Genomic DNA, 17,878 nt, shown 5'->3' on the forward strand with positions numbered 1-17,878 from the left:
GTTGTATGGCCACCAGAATTAGATATATATCTTAATTAGAATAACGAGGGACGGAATAAATCAGAATAAAGAAATAGCGGCATTAAGTTAATAATAATAATTTAATTTCTTGTGTAATTTACTAGTGTCATATTATTTAGTGGTAACCCTAGGTACTCAATACTCATCGCCTGCTTGCCAGAGCACATTCGAATAAGTTTCGTTGACAGCGTGCCGAGTGGGAATTACCTACTCCATCAATAATTTATTAGTATCATTATTATGGAGAAATAGTATCTATATACCTGAACAATTATTAGGATAAATCACGTTAGAATTTTATTGATCAGAAATAAATTATCAAGACACGCGAGTGGGTATAACAATACTAAAGTATTAATTAATCTGCTGAACTTGAACATTTACTTACTCTTTTTCGTTTGTATTTTGTATAATCATCTTCTGGTTAGTAAGTACTTAATCAAAAGTGATTAGAAAATTAATAAATTAGATACTGAAGTACTTTTGTCTGTAAAGGTATGTGTACCCAATAGGAACTACATTTTTTATAGAATACCGGATCTGAATAATTAGCGATGTTAGATGGATTTTACATCGTGAAAGTTTAATCGATGTATTTAGGTAAATCAAATATGAATATTAAAGTTAAATGAATAAACGTCAACTTAATAAAGTTCAGGTACCTACTTATTTAAATAGCGCGTGTTTCTGCAAAAAATGTAAGTGATTCTTGAACAAAACAAATATTATCTTAAAGATGTGATCATGATGGATGGTTGAGTTCAAATTATATAGTGAAATAAAAAAAAATAGTTTGCAATTCAAATTCGGATTAATAAAGTTTACCACTTCAGAAACAAATAATCAAAAAAGTGTTCTATTTTATCAGAATCAGAGGGGGATTTATATTTTAGTATATATTTTAGAGTCTGAGGAAAAGAATTGGGAAGATCGATCCATCACAAAAACACCAAAAACGAGGTTATTGAATACGCGGAATTGATCCGGATTTTTGTATTGAATACAGACATGAATTTTAAGCAGGATAAATCAATGACTTTGAGATGTTGTGTTGACGCCGAAAGCAGGGGATTTCCTAAAACGCTACAAGCTACAGGACAAATGTTTTCATGGAATGGAATTCGATATCAAGATACGTGACTTTAATACCTGTCAATTATGATTGATAACAAAAAGATTTAGAAAAATGATTCAATATTAAAATGTATTTCTGTTAGATTAAAATCTAATGTTTGCAGCTAATTTTGAATGTGCAAAAGTGGCATCAACTCTTGAGAGACTGTGGAATAAATTTAAATCACAAAGTGCAGAACTCTTATACTTATAAAACAGTAATAAAATTAACGATAAATATCGAATTCACAGCATGAAATTATAAAGCAAACCTGTCAATTTCTAGACTACATAAGCATATGAATGTACAAATAATATGGACATTTTTAACACAACAGATTCGATGTTTAAAACGTACCTAATGTTTTAATTTTTCTTTCAAAACATTTACAAAAATTTTAGATTATTATAATTTTTATTATACGCAATTATAAACCATATGCAACCATTGTTTACTACTAACCCTTGCGTAAAAATGTGTACGTATCCGTTTTATGTACCTAATATAAAAGCCCTAATGGGCGTAAAATAAAAAATTAAATAAATTAACATAAAAAAGGCTATGCAATAACTTGAAAACAGTTTTATTTAAACAATAAATATTGCTGAAAAAATATGTTTGGGACTGAAACAATGGAGATATTATAATTATAGTTCAATGTTCTTCTAGAATTTTTTTACTAGGCCAATGAAAATAAAATTAATAAAGTTAGAAGAGAACCATTATAAGGCCATTAAAATAATAATAGTGAAGAAACGTAGATAATGACATACAAACAATTTTTATAGTGTTTTTGTTATTTGTTTTTGGGGTATTATGCCGTGTTGCGCTAACTCCTTCTTTAGCCAACGTTTCGGACAGCATTGCAGTGTCCATCATCAGGGCAGATGTGTTATTTGAGGTTGTGTTAAAATGTGAGCTTATGTATGAGGTTGTGATACCGTGTTGCCAGCTCCAACCCTCTGAGCTAACATTAACGTATCAATTTTTTTTTTTTTCTATTTTTTTTATTTAAAGTGGTTTTCTTCGTTTAGCTCTGGTGTATCCGTCAATTACCGGATACCAAGAACTATTAAGCTTAGCTCCATCGTCTCTATTAATGTTTACGGGATTTTTATGAATTTCAATGGCCTCCGTAATCAGCCGTGCTCTATAAGTTTTCGGTCTCCCCAGGATTTCAGGAACAAATCCAAAGTAATGCCCGGTGTCAATCAAATGCTCGGCAATTGCCGATTTGTCAGGGTGGCCGAGTTTACAAGCTCTGAAGTGTTCTGAAATCCTTTTGGAGATAGTCCGCTCTGTCTGGCCTACATAGACCTTGTCACATCCGGAACAGCTGAGTTTATACACTCCATCTGTTTCCAGAGGAAACTTAGTCTTTGCAGACCTCAGTAAGTCCTGTATCTTTGTTGTTGTTCCAAAGACAGTCTTGATATTTTCCTTTCTCAATAGCCTGGCAATTTTGTCTGTCACATTGTGCACATAAGGCAGGAAGGCACAGCCTTTCGACTCTTGTTCAATTCTGTCTTCGTTTGGTGCAGATTTGGCTCTTATGATTTGCCTTGTCTGACTTGCTGGTAGCCGTTACGCTCCAGTGCATCGGTCAGCTTCGTAAGTTCCGCTCCGATTTTATGTTCTTCACATATTCTGGTCGCTCGGGTCACCAATGTATGGATAAGTCCTCTCTTCTGCGCTGGGTGGTGGTGCGAATCAGCGTGTAAGTACCGATTCGTATGGGTTGGTTTCGTATATACAGTATGCCCTAGGCTACCATCGTGTTTCCGCATCACCTCCACATCTAGAAAGGGCAGGATTTTATCTTCGTTTTCCAGTTCCATTGTGAATTTAATTTTGCTGTGGAGAGAGTTAAGATGGTCCAGGAATTCGTTTAGTTTCTCCGTTCCATGAGGCCAAATGGCGAAGAATTCACGCAAAACACTCAACTTACGAAGATCCACGCTGGCACCCACAAACCACCCGCAAGCACCTGAGACGTGCTCCCTTTTTAAGAGGAGTCACCGCTCGACACAGATGACCATGTTCCCGACCCGGATGCTCCCCATTGACCACGAGGACTCCCCGGTCGTGGTACCGCCCGGCGCTCGCCAAATTGCGCATCGCACTAAGACCGGGACCGTGCGCTATACGGTCCCCGCACCACAGCCCCACCCCGAGGACCCAAGGACCCGGAGACCATCCACCACCACGACTGCCACCACGCCTGACGAAACGGAGATGACGGAGCCCGCAGCAGGCCCCTCTTGGGCAGCAGGACCCAGTCCTGCCCCCACGCGCCCCCCGATAGGCCCAGCGTCGGCCTACGTGGCGCCCCCGAGACCGCAGCAGCCGATGGAGACGGCTGCCCCCCAGGATGGAGGCTGGACGAGGCCGTCCAACCCCGTGAAGAGGCCCATGTCCCCACGGGGACCACAACCGCTCCAGTGTGGCAACCGATTTGATGAGTTGCCCGAGGTAAGCGAAGGCGCCGGCGCGCCGCGTATAAAGCGTGCCAATACTAATAATAATTTCTCTCCCGCAGGTACCGGCAGGAGAGACCGCGTTCCCCCGGTTGTGATGACCCTGGGGAACATGACACACGCGCAGATCACAGCTGCGGTGCAAGGACATCTGGGGGCTGGTAAGCTCTTCAATTTCAGGTATAACAGGGGCGGCACGGCCAACATCTTCGTGCGCACGATGGAGGACCATCGCGCCCTCACCAATGGACTGCGGGCGGAGGCTCGCGGCTTCCACACATTCACGGCCGAAGCAGAAAAGATGAAAAAGGCCGTCATCAAGGGCCTGCCGCTCGTAGAAGTGGAAGATATCAAGGCAGACCTGGAATCGCAGGGATTCCCAGCAGTGAAGGTGGTCAAGATGACCGCCTCAATAGAATATCCCATATACCTAGCGCACTTCAATAAGGAAGTCAACATGGGACAGCTGCGCGCGGCCGTCAAATACCTGTGCCACTGCCGAATTCGACTCCAGAAGCACAGGAGCAACCACCTTCAGCACGGCACTCAGTGCTACAGATGTCAAGACTTCGGGCATGGGTCCCGAAACTGCTCGCACACAGCAAGGTGCGTAAAATGCTTACTGGAGCATGCTTCGGCAGAATGCCCCAAGAAGACGAGAGATGAGCCCGCCGCATGCTGCAACTGCTCAGGCCCGCATCCCGCCAATTACCGAGGCTGCCCCAAGCGGGTAGCGTACGTCGCCTCAATACAGCAGCGACCTGCCAGAAGGGCCCAACGCCCGCCGGCAGAACAGAACCCGAGCAGGCCACCTCCTCAGCCAAGGACGGATGGACGCACATGGGCCAACGTAGCCGGAGGCACCGCCCCCGCCCAAGAGCAGCGCGAGACCGCGCCGCCCCCACAGCCACGCCCACAGCAGGAGCCCGTGCGCGCCTCCACCTCTTCAGAAGACAACCTGGACCTGATGGCCCTGCTCCAAGGCCTCCTGAGGATGCGATCACAGCTCGCCCGCTGCGCAACAAGAGCAGACAAGCTCGTCATCCTGATTGAGCTCCTAGACACCCTCGATGCCTAATACCGAGACGGTGAAAGTCCTCGTATGGAACGCATTTAGCGTGCGCAACAAGACAGACGAACTGCTCGCTTTGGCAAACGAACTACACACCGACATTATTCTCCTATCAGAATCTCATTTGAATCCAAGCGTACCGCTGAGAGTGCAAGGTTTCGAGATTTATCGTGACGATCGACAAGGAAGATCAGGCGGAGGAACCGCAATATTCGTTCGACAATCTATGACGTCCACAAGAATACCTACTCCGAAGTTGAAGCACGCTGAAGCCACGATTATCGAAGTCACCATAGAGGGTAGAGCGCATACCATCATCTCCGTATACTGCACCCATAGTAACCTAGTGAGAGAAGATCTCAATAAATTGCTCAATCTGGGACCAATTGTTGTGATGGGAGGCGATTTGAACGCCAAACACAACTACTGGAATAACTACAGAGGTAATGCGAACGGAAATACGCTCTTTACACACATGCAGACAAATACCTATTCGATAATGGCGCCCGACAGACCTACGTACTACTCGCGACTATCTAGATATCCGAGTACATTGGATATAGTACTCGAGAAAAATGTTAAGACAATATCTCCACTGCGCACATTAGACGAACTGTCTTCGGACCACCTTCCCGTGAGCTTCACTATAGGCGGCGCAACTTCAAGGACCCCCAGAAAACAGCGCAATTATAAGGATGCGGACTGGGGAGGATTTAAAAAGGAAGTCAACGAACGAATTCATCTCACTTCGGGAACTCTGCGCTCACCACAAGAAATCGACGCAGCTACAAGCACTCTCACAGAGATTCTTCAAACAGCACAAGATACACACATTCCTCTCAAAGAAGTACACTCATACACGATCAAGCTTCCCGAACACGTTTTATCGCTCATCAAGGACAAAAATCGCCTGCGACGCATGTACCACCGCACGCGAGACGAATACTTCAAGACAGCGTACAACTGCTTGCAGAGGGAAATCAAGACCGAAATCGCAGAACTCAAGCGCGAACTTTGGGACAAAAAAGTTGCGTCGCTCACGCCGAAGGATAATTCCCTATGGAAAATGGCGAGCGCGCTGAGACATAAAGATTACACAATTCCCCCGCTACAGAAATTGAACGGCCCCGGGACGGCGCTTTCGCTACAAGAAAAAGCTGAAACACTCGCCGACGGGTTCGAGAGAGCTTACGCCGCTACAGACGGCCTTTCCGACCCGGCTACGGACCGGATCGTAGCTGACTCTCTACGAGATTTGAACGAAGCGGAGCAGACAAACGCTGAAGATATTCATTTCACAACGCCGAGCGAGATTGCGGTCACAATCAAGCGACTCAGAACGAACAAGGCGCCGGGAAGCGATCAAATACACAACATTCTACTCAAACATCTTCCTCAAAAAGCCATCATCTACACAACAAAATTGTTCAATGCCTGCCTCATGACCGGGCATTTCCCTCAGATTTGGAAATCGGCGACCGTGCTGCCTTTCGCAAAGCCGAATAAAGATAGAACGCAACCGACAAGTTACCGGCCGATTAGCCTATTATCTACGCTGAGCAAGGTATTTGAACAAATTATACTCAACAGGCTTGTACCACACCACGACGACAACAAGACTTTGCCAGACGAGCAGTTCGGCTTCAGAAAGAGGCACTCCACGACCCATCAACTCACCAGAGTAGCGGAATTTATCGCAAGAAAATTTAACGAACATCGCTTCACCGCCGCTGCGCTCATCGACCTAGAGAAGGCATTCGACACCGTATGGATAGACGGGCTCGTGCATAAGCTGCACCGCACTAACACGCCCATATACCTAACGAGACTGATACAGGAATACCTAAAGAATAGATCGTTCAGAGTGTTCATAAGGAACGTGCTATCTTCAATGCGTGAGATTCCAAAAGGCGTACCGCAAGGAAGTTTACTGGGACCATTTCTCTTCATTCTATTCACCTACGACATCCCCCGAGACGAGAGATGCAATCTGTCTATCTACGCAGATGACGTCAAACTATACGTTTCTTCGCTGAAAGCGAACATGGCCGCGATTTACCTACAGAGAGCGCTCGACGCGCTCGTAGAGTATTACAAGAAATGGCGCCTGAAACTGAACGAGGCGAAAACCGAAGCCATCCTTGTTCACGAGAAAACGTGTAAATAAAACACCTGACTTCAACATCGAAATGGGAGGACACAGCATTGAATGGAAGGATGAAGTAACATATCTCGGCCTGACCATGGACTCCCGCCTCAACTGGAAATCTCACCAAGCAAAAATGCACGCGCGCACGCGACAAGCGATCGGCATGATGAAGCCAATTTTCAATAGACGGAGTCCGCTACTTCCCAAAACCAAACTCCTCGTCTACTACTCGCTCATTCGTCCAGTACTCTCTTATGCGATTCCCGTATGGAGCAGCATCTCACACTCAGACCACAAGAATCTACAGACACTTCAAAATCTCTGCATTAAAATCACATACAACACGAGACTCAGAACAAACTTGAAGAGATTACACGAACGAGAACAAATTCCAACTCTATACGAATTCACACACAGACTGACTGAACGCTTTTACAAATCACTCACACTTAGTAAAAATCAACTAATACGAGACATAGGACAATACAATGCTCCGAGCGACCTGACATTCAGATACACACATAGACTACCTAAACACATCCTCATGGACCATGACCACATATGGCACATACCAGAACTAGACGCGGACGAATAGCGAGCAGTAGGTATTTCCTAAACTCCCGACCTTCCTCCCAAATATATAATGTTTATATATCTATTTATATATTTATATAATATTTTATAATTTGTATGTATATGTATGTTTATTTTCTATCTTCCCATAAGTATATATTAACATAAAAACAGACACACACACACACATCTCAAAATGCAGGACATCATATACCGATGTTACTGAAGGCCGCATACGTTTCAAGTTGACGTTCGGCCGCTCCTTCCTGGGTAAGGTTTTCTGCGATTTTCCTTACTCCCAACGGCAAATGCGGAAGGATTCCAACAATAGGGCGCAGCCAAAATTTCCCCTTCCCATTCCCAACACAACACAAACAGACACGTATGTAATATATGGCCGCTGTAGGTCGCCGCTGGTGCTGATGCTGGATGATGATACATGCAATTTTAGTAGGGTTTTTAGGTAACAAATTTTTTCCCTACCGAGAAAATACAAGGCCTCTAAGTCTATAAAAGCCAGGTAATATTTGAATAAACCCATATGAGGTAAAAATTGTGAGGCGCATATGACGCCGTTCTATTTGTATAAAGAACATTAACTTTAAATTCAGTAAATTTAAATGATTCACCACTTCATGGAATATAAGAATCTAGAAAATGAAAAAAAAAAAAAAAAAAAAAACCTCAAATAACACATCTGCCCTGATGATGGACACTGCAATGCTGTCCGAAACGTTGGCTAAAGAAGGAGTTAGCGCAACACGGCATAATACCCCAAAAACAAATAACAAAAATACTTTTGGCCGTGAAAATCTTAAATCATAATTTTTATAGTGAGTTGGATTTCAAAGAAAGGTGTTCTAATAAGACTCTCCTTTCGCAAACGAAAAAAAAAACGTCGTCATATTACAGTCCTTCGTGCTTAGCTAATCGATAATAAATTAGATAAACACTCACTTCCGTAGTTAATAGGTATACCTCCACCTATTTTATAATAATGTTTCACTAGTACTTAGCAATGAGCACTGCCCGATAGTTCTAATTAATTTAGCTTGCAAACCAGTTATCAACAACAGTAATCCAGAAATTTATAATTTATCCACGCATGTACGAGTATTTGTAATATATTTGTATATCTGTTGTTAGTCCATAGACGTAGGTAATAATGAGTTTATTAATAATCGATATCCTTTACCACAGATGCTACATTTCTCAGCTGCTTGAACATAAATAAACCAATGGTTTTTTCGCAGTATTTATGAGAATCCGTGAATGAAGTCAATGAGTAAACCACCGCTCAACGGAGGCCGCCTATGTAATAAACATGCAATAGTTTTTATTCTTCGATCTATAAATAATTTTAACCTTTCATGGCCACGAGTGGTGTACCTCAGGGGTCGCATTTCGGCCCAATACTTGTTTTATTAATGATATCGTAATGATAGAGTCACGGAAATGAGAGATCTTGGAATTATTTTGGACAAAAAACTAAGTTTCACCAATCATATCCATCAAATTGTGAACAAAGGTATGAAAACACTAGGCTTCGTATTAAGAACAACTAAAAACTTTAATTCTTTACAAGCCATTAAACTATTATACGTATCTTTAGTAAGAAGTCTAATTGAATATAACTCAGTAGTTTGGTCTCCATCTTATAAAATTCACATTTACAACATTGAGCGAATACAAAAAACATTTCTACGTTTTATAAATTTTAAATTAAATATCCCTGTCGAAGACTTAAAATACAATTTCTTATTAAATACTCTAAAAATACATACATTAGAAGATAGACGTAAAATAAACGATTTAACGTTCTTATTCAAAATACTTAACTCTAAATTCGACTGTTGATAACTCCTGCAACTTATTAACATACACACACCCACAGTAACAACACGACAAAATACAATATTCTACAGCAGCACACATAAGCGTAACTAGATTGCCCACTCTCCGATACAACGACTTCACACCATGGGAAATCATTACTTGGGTGATGTTGACATATTCAATACCAACTTGGCAAGTTTTGTGGATCATTTAAAACATTTATTTCAACAATACTCCTAAACACATCATGTAAACCAACAAATAGCTGTAATTTTCTGTTTTTGTTTCTTGTGTTTGTATGATTTGTTGCATAGCTTTTATCAAATGTAATTTTATTCTTATTTTTTATGTTTCAAAGTATTTGTCAAATTAAAATTATACTACCAACCATGTAAAAGCCCTCTGGGCGTTAAATAAATAAAATAAAAAATATCGTTACTGTATTTGATGATAATATTAAAATGTTGCGTTTTTCAGTTGATCTAAAACTTATAAAAACTATTGATGACTTTATTCTCATACAAATAAAATTAAATAAATTACAAGATTGGTGTTTATCAAATCTAAACAGCAGTAAATGCCACAAAGGTTTTTTAGTATAAATCAACCATTTCAACACTCAATATAAAATTGATAATGTTTTCCTCGCCTCCATCAATAAAATCAATGTTCAATTTAAAATTACTTCTTTAATAATGTTCCACTAAATTATTATGTATTTCACATGTTTGTGAAAGCCCGTATGGGCGAATAATAAAAATAAATGAAAAATTGGGTCTTCAAACTAAAGCACATTGTTGAAAAACTTGTAACTTGTAAAAAAAAATTAAGTTGAAATCCTACGGAATCAGGAGTAAAAATTAATAAATAGTTTTTCTCTAGGGTGCAATTTCTTTTATTTTTGCAACTACTCGTATTATGTAATTTTATTGAATAAAGACGATTTTAAAGAGCTACTGCGAGAATAAATTAATGGTTTTTTAACAGTTGTGTAAAATATAAAACACGTTTATGAGTACGGCCCGAAACGTTTATAACCGTCAAAATTTATTTATTTTAATTTGTCGAGTGAAATTAGTAAGTACCTATTTACTATATTTTCTATTCTGAATTTGAATAAAAAACGCTGCCCTCAAACAGCCAAACAATGTTTTTTTAACTGTTTTAAAACATCGATTTCTGCTAAAAAATAGTTGGACTCCTCTTTAATTTTCAGACAGACGCAAAAAAATGTGCAAGATTTATAAGGAAAAGTATTCACTCAAGAGTTTTTAGATAGACAGATTTTTTCAAAATATACTTATTAAACAAGTGATTCCAGAAATAAAAATATAGCAATGAATGAAACAACTGATATCTTTCTGGGAAAATAAATATTTCAATAAATAACCTTTAAAGTAGAGCGACAGTCCAAAAATCCACAGTTCACAAGCACTGCACTCACCAAACTGATACAAAGAAATACAAGTGTTGATTATTTTTTTCTACATTTATACATTTCAAAGCGATCACAATATTAATTGTATTCCGATGATAATGTGTTATCAGCGACGGTGCCGTGCGCCTGCGTCGACACATTGTCACATCTAATTCATATTGAAGACTTTCAAACTACAAAACTAGGCTAACTCAGTACTAGTCTTGGACTAACATTCATATTCTAAGGTTCAATCGACGACCTTCATTCGCTTAAATACGACTGTGGCTTTGTTACCCTCACATAAATACATTTTTATATCGATTTTAATGTTTTCATATGACATTTTTATTCGCTGAATACCTTATCTTACCTTATGAATACGTATGTAGGTACATCTCCAATCCTTCCCGATCACCGGATTTTAGAGAGCTGGCCTGAAATCCCCTGCGTTGCTAGATTTTTTCGAAATCAAATATAAACAGTAATTTTCCTCTCATTTTGAAGGTCAAGTGTGCAAATTTTTATCAATCTCGGAATAAAAGTCTGTATTTGTAAATAAAACAATGCCACACTAGCTCTGTTCGCCGCCCTCCCGCCACAAGACACTATTCTTTATATATTACTAGCCAAAATTTCCCGGCATTGCCCGGGCTTCACGAATTTTTTTTTCGAAATCAGGTTCTACGAAATAGACAATGACCTTCCTCGGGTATTTAAGGTCACGTGTGACCTTTATATTTGTGATAAAACTTTAAATTTGTATAAAAATCAAATTTACGCCGCCCGCTACACACACTCTTCTCCATATAAATAAATTATACTAGCTGAAGTCCTCGGCGTTGCCCGGGCTTTAAGCAAAAAATTTCCAAATCAGATGTAGACCGTAATTTTCCTCATATTTTGAACGATCAAAATTCTGCTTTAAGGGGCGAGAAAAGGAGATGGGGTTAGCTTTTCGAAATCTCAACTTCAACAATTATATAAATATATTTTTCCACGGCCAAAATTAAATATTTCGCTTGCACAAAATTACTATACCTACCATGGAAGAACTTTTTTCAATCGACAACCGGAATAAATTAGAAGTATCAATGACAAATCAAACATTGAACACTATGAAAAAATATTTTAAAGACAATCTCATCAAAAAAACTGTTTCCATGTTTGGACATGGAAAAATGTATTTATGTCGAGTATGGTTTTCAGATAAATACTGGTACTGTGAGCTATGATTTTAATTATTTTATTTTAATGTACATTCTTTAAACGAATAAATATTATGAATTACTTATAAATAACTACAATAATTTACAGTATATGGAAGAGTAGCATTCAAATTCCATAATCTGTAAAAACCCTATGTAAATACTATTTTACCTTATTTCTCCAATAAAAAAATAAAAACTGTTTTTGTAAAAAAATCAATCCCTTACCGCCACAGACAATCTTTATATAAATAGAAATAAAGATTGATTGATAGATAGACTGAGAAAATGTAAACAGAAATTAAAACATGGAAATTGATCGATAGAAAAATGTATTTGTCAGGTTAGCGAGGCAACAATTTCGATTGTTTGCGATGTGCGCCTTCGAAATAAGTCGAATGAACATTCGATTGATTCTCAGTTTTTGTAAAATTCTAAACGTACAATTTTTTATGTATTGTGGAGGGCCTCTAACGATTAATCTTCATATGATCTAACTATACTAGATTCTAAACGTTAAGTTACAGAAGACGTTTACTGAGTGGGAAATCCTTATTTTTACATTAATTTACAACACACCTATAATCTACACGTGATTTCTATATAGTCTGTTGGAAAATACTGGCTTTATCTTCCACATCAACAAACACAGTACCTAGATACGGCACATTAATCAAATTAAACATTTTTTATGCTTGACACACATCTTCGTGGTGTGTAGGTACCTACATATTTAATAACTTGTAGGTATACATTTACAAACGTATCAACAGCCTTGAGGATTGAAAACGAGAAAAGACAGTCATGTATTGTTTTTATTTTTTATATGATACCGCTTACAAATATTGTTAGTTCTGTAAGCGCATTCCTGTTTTGATCATAAACCATAGACATGTGAATATTAGTAGACCTGCCCTAAGTGATTAAAAGCGTATTATCCCCACTCCCCATACCGGTTCCATTGGAGCCGGCTGGGCTCGCGTATGGCCTCAAGTGAAATTTGAAAACGTGACGTCATCATTCTTGTGCGAACTATGGTCGAGGCATCATCGGTTCATTTTACGAAATAACACTGCAAAATGTTGACTTGTGATATGAAAACTTGTAAAAATAGATGTGAAAAAGAGAATAAACCCAATTGTCGTATTACATTCCATAAGTAAGCATTATTTTACTTTATTTTAAGCTTATTCACACCGTATTATATGGATCAGTTTTAGAAACATATACTATCACATCACAGTGTAGCGATTCTCAAGTGTGCTCATCGTTGTTTACTGGGGTAAGTAAATTATGAAACATTTGTAAAAGTGTCTTAACTAAATACTCTGAAACTAACTACGACTCTGAAAATAGAAGCTGCCTTACTTTGCCGAATTTGGACTTCGCAAATTAGTTCATAACGTGGCGAGTAATTTGCGCTCCCATGTAAAAATGTCTATTCATTCAAAAGCCGATTTTACTTTTAAGAACTAAATGGTGATATTATAATGCGAGATTCCTATTTACTGTCAGATTGATTTATTGACGAATCACAGTCAGCCTTACCCCCTTCGTTCTTCAACAGTTGATTTTACCCCTCGCCATTATCTTCTCGTCTATTAATTCCTATGTCTGTGTCATAAACATAATTTCATCGATTGCAACAAATACCATTGTTGAAACTGTTTTCTTCACATTTAGTAAATGCATATGTATCATGTTAATAAAAATATGACTACTAAACCTCGCAATGCTTCGCTATTGCTAATGTCTTTCTCAGGCATCTCCGATTTCTTTCACTACTTTATACCACAATGTTACTGTCAAAAAACTACATTTCATCGATTTTAATTCTCACTGCGGTGCATAATAATATTCCTCGGGAGTCCCCGACTTCTTGTACCAGTCAAACTACTCTCTAAACACTCCTAGCATTATTAAGAACAATCTATGAAATTTTCAATAATATCGGTGGAATGCTTTTCGAGTTTTGCAAGCACAAACATGCTCAGGCTGATTTTTTATAAATTAAGAAGATAGTGTACAAGAGTTCAAAATACCCGGAGAAAGTGGAACTGTGGTGTCCCAGTTTGGGGAATTTTCAATTCAATTCGGTTTATTCATTTTAAAAACATTACAAAATTGTTAATTTTAATGCGTTTTTAAAATACATTTGATAATAAGAATTCTTACATTAATATAAACAGTGTGTATATGATCTATACCAGTAATAATAGAGCTCGCCTTTTAAAGGAAGCTTCATTGATGCTTAAAATGTCGATATCCGAATTGATTCTGTTCAACAACAAGATTGCTCTCACCACATGCATGACTATTGGCAAGTTAGTCCTGCAGGCTCGGAGATAGAATAGTCTATGTTGTCGGTGACGGAGATAACCATCGGGGACATAGAAATAAATGCTTTCCATGATGACCGATTTTTCAAACCATCCACGAACCAGTCTAAAGCTAAAGCCATTTTGAGAAACGTTTCCACTCTCTCACCATGGCATTATTGAGTGTCTTCTACTTTGGAGGTGTAGATATGAAATGTATATAATATATTACGAACCCGTGACTACTGGGTCCAGAGACAAAGAGCTTACCACTCTGCCTCGGGGCTCGTTATACCTTCGTATTCATATGTATGTGTGATCTGTAGTTCTAGTTATCTTGTTTTCAATGCCCTGGATTCGCATTGAGTAAAAAAAAATTTAAATAAGCCCAATATATATCACAAACATTGATGAGATGTGAAGCGAAAAATAGGTTCCGATTTTTACTTCCAACTGACCTCCAACTCTCCCAATGCTCTAACTAAAACAATCCCGTCTACGCGCACCGTTTATTGCGTTCTAATAGTGGAACAAGTTTCTACGAGATATTAGTACGTAGTAGCGCCTCTAATTGTAGCTCTATGCTCACAAAATCAATCACGATTAGTTAATTCATCTAAGTTTTTGAACACCGTTATCCCTATTGTTATTTTTTTCTAATTCTTCCTTACCAATAATCCCAAATATTTTTTGTGACGGAGATTCTTAGAGACACGTTCTTGTATACCGGCCGAACTTTCCTGAACATTTCTTGGTTTTCTTTTGTTCTGAAGACTGACTTCAACTTGTCTCATAATAAATCATTTTGAACAAGTGAAACAAGAAAGTGAATTCATTAATAATTATAAAACATTTTCCATTAAAATCAAAACTTTTGTCGATATTATTATTACCAAACAAATTAATACATCAAATACCTTGTGTCCATCAAATCTTGGCTTAAGGAATTATTGGAAAAATGGTTAGACTTTAAACTGAAATCTGGTATTTTAAAAACATCATAATAGAAGTTACTTAAAAAACCCTACCCAAACCATAAATATTAACCCTAGAAGTTACTGAAAAACCTCCATCCAAAACTTAGTTCCCACATGATCTCTTAGTGGGAGGACTAAGAAAATATTTTACATCTCCTTTATATCCTCTTGTCAATTTCAGTATGGTCACCCTATGAGTGTGGCTGATAAGCCACCATACTTTGTAATACATATTTAGTTTAAACTTTTTACAGTAGAATGTTATTATTGACAAATATCAACGTACTGCCCAGCTGTAATTTTAGTTTGAATAACTGTATTTAGTGCTTATTACTATACCAAGATCATTTGAATAATTGTAAAGATGCACATGTCGAAACAGGAATGCCCTAGTGAGATGAGTGGATTATGATTTTATTGTATTTTCATAGAATTATAATTCAACAATGTGTATTTCACTATTTTTTTAAAGAGATAAATATGTATTTTGTACACTCATATATTCTTAAAATGTCAAAAATATAATTGTAATTAAATTAGATTAAATCTTCAGTCAACATGTTGAGTAGCTTCTGAAATCTAATAACACAGTATTTAACTGAAACCTGAGTACAAGTCCACATTCAAAGGGGATAAAATGTTCAGCGTTGTGACTGGCCTGCAAATAGACGCTCGGTTATTCTGGTCCAAATGATGACCGTAAAAATTATATCCGATAGGTCTCTTCAGGGAAGTATAACGATTGATATTGGAACCGTAGAAAAGACACGGTAATCTCCATGGCTTGTGACGTCATATTGTTGCCTAACTATATCAACCGATGGAAAACTTTGAATGTCTTACGGTTGTTTAGCATTTTGATCTCGAACTACGCCGTTGTCATATATTTTTGGCAGATTTTAATATAGTTTTTATCAAAATATTTCTCAATCGGAAGGAAAGTGCTGAGTCGTTCGTCATGAAATTATGCGTTACCAACCACAGACATAGGAATTAATAGACGAGAAGATAATGGCGAGGGGTAAAATCAACTGTTGAAGAACGAAGGGGGTAAAGCTGACTGTGATTCGTCAATAAATCAATCTGACAGTAAATAGGCATCTCGCATTATAATATCACCATTTAGTTCTTAAAAGTAAAATCTGCTTTTGAATGAATAGACATTTTTACATGGGAGCGCAAATTACTCGCCACGTTATGAACAAATTTGCGAAGTCCAAATTCGGCAAAAAAAAATTCTTCTATTTTCAGAGTCGAATATTTCGTTTAAGTATTTAGTGAAGACACTTTTATAAATGTTCATAATTTACTTCCCAGCAACCAACCAGCTTTGTGTTTCGCGTCCAGACGTTTCTTGATGTCATAGTATATGTTTCTACAACTGATCCATTTTATACGATGTGAATATGCTTAAAATAAAGTAAAATAATGCTTATATATGGAATGTAATACGACAATTGGGTTTATTCTCTTTTTCACATCTATTTTTACAAGATTTCATAGCACAAGTCAACATTTTGCCGTGTTATTTCGTAAAATGAACCGATGATGCCTCGACCATAGTTCGCACAAGAATGATGACGTCACGTTTTCAAATTTCACTTGAGGCCATACGCGAGCACAGCCGGCTTCAATGGAACCGGTATGGGGAGTGGGGATAATACGCTTTTAATCACTTAGGGCAGGTCTACTAATATTCATATGTCTATGGTTACCAACGCTTAATCCTGACTTCTTGAACACAAAATAGAATACGTGTTTGTAACCAAAAAACAGGTGAGAATCTCTCCTTATTTTGTTCATAATTTGCGAATTTTTAATAGCTTTAATTTAACTTCACCGCAGAAATGAATAAATTTTCTTTTTCAGAAAGTATCCGCGTTCCTTCCAGGAATGTGCGTATTGGCTGTACTGGATTATATCATGCTACGTAGAATTCCATCGTTCTACCTTATTTATTAATGATTTAACCTGTGTCTATAATTTACTGTCAAGCTAAAATAAAAAGTTTTTCATTTTCCTGTCGTGAGGTTTTATTTTGATATTTCAAACATTTTTATTTTTTTAATATTTTAGGCTGATAAGCAGGCACCGAATGAGAATTATTTTGTCCATGGCCGCGTTTTTTTTTAGTTTCCTCTATCCTCGTCGATGGTGTGTGACATAGTATTGTCGCACGCATAAAATTTGTCTAAATATTGGTTAAATAGATGACCAATTTGTTTCATACAAAAGGCCCACGGTTATCGATCTATTGAGTGGTTTATTTATGTGCCACTTCAACCAAATGAGCGTTAACCACAAATAAGATTAGTAAAAAAACGCGTTCAGACAGATTTCCACTCGCGGGGAGTTCTGAAAAGGGACAACTAAACCATTAGACCACTTTACTAAAACTCATAGCAAAAATTGACCTCTAATTAGTTATGAAAAAAATTCGTTCAGCCAACATTTGTATGGGGAGAAGCATCTGGCAGACGACCTTGAAGGTAACCTCTAGAGACAGTCAAATATCTCATTGGCCACTCGAATAAAACCAGCGCCAAAAAGTAGGTATAAGTTGCCTCTTTGAATATATCGTTCAGCCGGCATAATATCGAGGAGAACACTGTGGCAGACGCGATTATTCGAGCAAAAAAATGCCTTTCTCCTCACTAATACTGTTAACTAAACTAACGAATTCACAGGTTTGCCGCAAATATTAGGTCTACCGAAC

The 17,878-nt window shown here is 38.0% G+C and overlaps 1 protein-coding gene across 3 annotated transcripts in view; it reads right to left on the minus strand.

Moving 5' to 3' along the window:
- LOC149419410 (trehalase-like) overlaps nt 1-17,878 on the minus strand; it is a 99,133-nt gene that overhangs the window by 14,153 nt on the left and 67,102 nt on the right. The window contains exon 1 of one of the 3 annotated variants that reach the window (XM_089637813.1): nt 10,633-10,691. The exons of the other annotated variants lie outside the window; for them this stretch is intronic. The gene's annotated coding sequence lies outside the window, so the exon portion shown is untranslated. Of the gene's footprint in view, nt 1-10,632; nt 10,692-17,878 lie in introns of those variants that run through there. 3 annotated transcript variants of the gene reach the window in all.

The sequence above is a fragment of the Hesperophylax consimilis genome, chromosome 12 (genome assembly GCF_061612785.1).
Source record: "Hesperophylax consimilis isolate HC1 chromosome 12, BYU_Hcon_1.0, whole genome shotgun sequence".
Classification (NCBI taxonomy): Eukaryota; Metazoa; Arthropoda; class Insecta; order Trichoptera; family Limnephilidae; genus Hesperophylax; species Hesperophylax consimilis.